This window comes from Penaeus vannamei, chromosome 18 (assembly GCF_042767895.1).
Source record: "Penaeus vannamei isolate JL-2024 chromosome 18, ASM4276789v1, whole genome shotgun sequence".
NCBI classification, from domain to species: Eukaryota; Metazoa; Arthropoda; class Malacostraca; order Decapoda; family Penaeidae; genus Penaeus; species Penaeus vannamei.
The window spans coordinates 19646769-19651768 of NC_091566.1; the positions used below are offsets into that span (position 1 = coordinate 19646769).

The 5000-nt window shown below is 30.7% G+C and overlaps 1 protein-coding gene across 2 annotated transcripts in view; it reads left to right on the plus strand.

Moving 5' to 3' along the window:
- The window catches only part of LOC113815096 (ataxin-1-like), a 228853-nt gene that overhangs the window by 83993 nt on the left and 139860 nt on the right, over positions 1-5000 (plus strand). The window lies entirely within an intron of this gene.

A 5000-nucleotide genomic window follows, 5' to 3' on the forward strand; every position in this document is an offset into this window, starting at 1 on the left:
GATCAGGAAAATGGGTGATTTGTCTTCAAAATAGGTGATTAGGATAAGGAAAATGGGCGGTTTGTCTTCAAAATAGGTGATTAGGATCAGGAAAATGGGCGGTTTGTCTTCAAAATAGGTGATTAGGATCAGGAAAATGGGCGGTTTGTCTTCAAAATAGGTGATTAGGATAAGGAAAATGGGCGGTTTGTCTTCAAAATAGGTGATTAGGATCAGGAAAATGGGCGGTTTGTCTTCAAAATAGGTGATTAGGATCAGGAAAATGGGCGGTTTGTCTTCAAAATAGGTGATTAGGATCAGGAAAATGGGCGGTTTGTCTTCAAAATAGGTGATTAGGATAAGGAAAATGGGCGGTTTGTCTTCAAAATAGGTGATGAGGATGAGGAAAATAGGTGGTTTGTCTTCAAAATAGGTGATTAGGATAAGGAAAATGGATGATTTGTCTTCAAAATAGGTGATTAGGATAAGGAAAATTGGCGGTTTGTCGTCAAAATAGGTGATTAGGATAAGGAAAATGGATGATTTGTCCTCAAAATGTATGATAGACGGAAGGAAAATAGATGTGATTAGGATAAGGAAAATGGATGGTTTGTCCTGAAAATGTATGATAAGGGGAGGGGAAATAGATAATTTGTCCTCAAGATGTATGATAGACAGAAGGAAATGATGATTTGTCCTCAAAATATGTGATGAGGATAGTGAAAATGGATGATTTGTCCCCAAAATGTATAAGGGAAAGGAAAATGTATGGTTTATCCTCAAAATGTATGATACACGGAAGGAAAATGGATGAGTCTTCAAAATATGTGATTAGGATAAGGAAAATCGATGATTTGTCCTCTAAATATATAATAAGCGGGAGAGTTATAATCAGAATATATGATATGGGGGAAAATAAGATTTATCCTCAACATGTATGATGAGCGGAAGGAAAATTATTTATCCTCAAAATATTTGATAACCGAAATCGAATATTTATGATTTATCTTTTATATATATGATAAGCGTAAGAAAATAGATTATTTATCCTCAAAATATTAGATAGGAAAAGAATCATCCATCCTCAAAATATATGATAAACGGGGAAAAATATATGATAAGGGAAAAGTTATCCTCAAAATGTATGACGAGTGGGAGGAAAATGGATGATTTATCCTTTATATATAAGATAAGCACAAAAAAATATGACTTATCATCAATATAAATGATAAGCGGAAGGGAATAAATTATTTATCCTCAAAATATTTGACAGGCGGAACGAAAAAAAAAAAAAAAAATATCCTCCAAATGTATAATAGGCGAAAAATATATATATGTATATATTCTCTAAATATATGATAAGCGGAAGTAAATGAATTATTAATCCGTAATATGTAGGATAAACGGAGGGAAAATAGATTATTAATTTTTATCCTTTATCCTTCTCCTCCTTCGGTAATTAGTTGAAGTTGGCGACAACACGGTGTTTATGTCGTTTTTAAGTTTCTTCGATGATACACGGTGTCATAGAATATAAATAGATAAATAAATAGATAGATAGATAGATAGATAGATAGATAGATAGATAGATAGATAGATAGATAGATAGATAGATAGATAGATAGATAGATAGATAGATATAGATACCGATAATGCAATAATGATAATGATAATATTGATGATAACAATTTTAAGTGTCATCGACGATAAGACGGTGTCATAGATAGATAGATAGATGTAGATATACAGATAATGTAATAATAATAATGATAATAGTAATATTGATAATGATAATAAGTTGTTGGAGATTGCGAGAATACGATGTCATAGAAAATAGATAGCTAGATAGATAGATAGATAAACAGATATAAAGATAATGTACTAATAACAGTAATAATAATAATATTGATAATAATAATGATAATAAGTTGTTGGAGATTGCGAGAATACGGTGTCATAGAAAATAAATAGATAGAAAAGATAATGTAATAATGACAGTGATAATAATAATATTGATAATAATAACAAGGATAAATGTTTGTATTTTTTTTTCTTTGCTTCTCCAACGACAATCTGATACAGATTGAGACAACGCGATGTTTTCAAGAAGAAAAAGAAAAAAAGGGAGAACATATATTGAATAAATGAAAGAATAAAGGAATGCATGTCGTGTTTATGTTTCTCCGAGATTGCGACATCACAAGAAAGAAAAATGAATGTTTGTATACGGCGATATAGTGTTGGAGATTGCGACAACACTGCGTAGGAACGATCCTTTTCCGAAGACAAATCGTTGGAGAGTTGGTGTTGAAAAAAAAAGATATTTATTTGATACTTGTTTATGTTTATGCTTATGTTTCACCAACGCTACAGTGATGAATAAATAAAGTCGATTTTTTTTTTATGTCAGGCGATACAGTGATGGAGATTGCGACAACACTGTAGGAACGATCCTTTTCCGAAGACAAATCGTTGGAGAGTTGGTGTTGAAGAAAATGATGCTTGTTTATGTTTATGCTTATATTTCTCTAACGCTACAGTGATGAATAAATAAAGTCGATTTTTTTATGCCCAGCGATACAGTGTTGGAGATTGCGACAACGCTGTGTAGTAGGAATATCTTTTGCCGAAGATAGATTGTTGGAGAGTTGGTGTTGGAGAGAAAGATACATGTTCGGTGTGCTTATGTTTCTTCATCGGTTTGGTGATACATCCTTTTCCGAAGACAGATTGTTGAAGATTGTTGGTGTTGGAGAAAAAGTCGATTCTGTGGTGTCCATCGATACAGTGTTGGAGATTGCGACAACGCTGTGTAGTAGGAATATCTTTTGCCGAAGATAGATTGTGAAGATTGTTGGTGTTGGAGAAAAAGATACGTGTTTAGTGTGCTTATAAATACGATTCTGCGGTATCATTTGCATGTATTTCTTTCTGTTACTAATTATGTATGTATTTGTTGTGGTGTATGTGTATATGTAGATGTTTTTGGTTATGTTTTTATGTGTGTTTGACGATTTGTAACAATAATGACCGTGTAGACAATTCATATCTTGTGCCGTAATAAACAATTCACTCAAAAAAAGAAGAAAAAAAAGAAATAACCTTAAAGTTTAAAAACTATATAAACAATTTACTTATTTAGTTATTTTTTAATTTTCATTTATTTATTTATTATTATTATTTATTATTTTTTTTATTATTATTATTTTTTAATTAGTCCGGACATGCCACCAACACTGCCCAACAACCGACAATTAATCGCCAATTTTTATTTAGCACCTCAGCGCGCGCGAATCATCGATGCACACACCGGCCGCCATCCGTTGTTCGGCGCCAGAGAGCAAAAGGCCGATCGCTTTTAACATGATTCTTAATCGCATTCCGATCCTCTTTAAGTAGCCTATAAGATGCTTAAAAAAAATAAAAAAATAAAAGTGGTTTAGAATTTGTGTTAATCTGCCGGCCTGGTGCGTCACAGAGGTAGTCTATGCAATGATGGTTCAGATTTCGCAAATTTCTGATATTTGATAAAGTTTGAACGGAAGGAAATATGAAAGGATTATTTTCTTTCTTTTTAAGACTTTGAAAGTTGGTTGAGATTTTAAGGTATTTTAAAGGGAATTTAAAGCGACGTACTTTCCTAACTTCGCCACCGCTAGAACAGTTATCAAATTCAAAGCAATTTTTAGTTTCACTTAACCACAACATGAGCCTGTCTAACTTAATATAACGTCAGAAATTATCATTATCTTGAAATATTATGTAATGAAGTATGTATTCTGAATATTCCTAGTATGATATGACTAAGATGACATATTTTAATTTATTTTCAACAGCCTGTAATGTAAACAAAATCGTCCGGAATAATACACCGACAAAGAAAAAGAAGAAAAAAAAATAAATAAAATGTGATGATGAATATATGAAGATATATATGATAATAAATATATAATAAAAATAATGATAAAAAAATAAATAAATTTGATAAAAAAAAATGATGATAAATATATAAATAAATAAATGAAACGTCCATCTTTGTAAACCAAAGTAACCCACAGATGATAAACCGTAAAACAAATCCCCATTTTATAAGCTAAGTAATCCTATCACAATCACTCTTACGACTATATCAAAAAGCTATATGTAGAAAAAAATATATGAATGAGAATGAATATATTTACAATTCAAGCGAAGTATTTAAGCGATTCCGAATATATCTTTATCTTCAGAAATATATTTACGCGTTAGTTTAAGGTCAAGATAAAATGGCATCTTAGTAATATCGTATTAAGAATATTAAGTAGCTTAGAATGTACGTGAGATTTTATAAGTAAGATTTAAAGATGATAGTTATTTCTAAGGCAATGTTGATATGATGAAGATGAATGAAGATATATTCAATTAAAGGGAAGGGAGGGAGCTGTTAATTTCTTGTTAATTTCTTGTACTTTGAAGTTATTCGTCCTCATTCACATTCTACATTCATCAACAAGAAAATTAATTGTTAATTTCTATTTAATTTCTTGTTAATATCCTGTTCATTTCTTGTATTTTGAAGATCTTCATCCTCATTCACTTTCTACATTCATCAAAAAGAAAAAAAATCACTTCTAAATTTCAAACCCAGTTATATAAACAAAATTTCAAACGAGATGATCCTGTTCAACAACAAAGACCACTTAAACGACAGCTGTTCTATAACGGAGACCTTGATATAAAGGGGAATCTTGCCGGACGCGAGATATCATGCGCATCTCGCTCCTATCTTGTTTACAACGAAAGTCCCTTGTTGTTTACACTTTACTTCTCAGTATGTTATTTTAGTTGTGCATGTTTTTTTTGTTTTTTTTTGTATGAATTTCTATCTATTTTGTGTATGTTTTCGTTTTCTTATTTTTGTTTCGTTTTGTTTATGAATTTTTATTTTCTTCTTATTATTTTTTTATTTGTGTATCTTTCTATTATGTAATTTGTATGTATTTTCTTTCTTTATTTGTTTTATTGTTTCTTGTATATATATT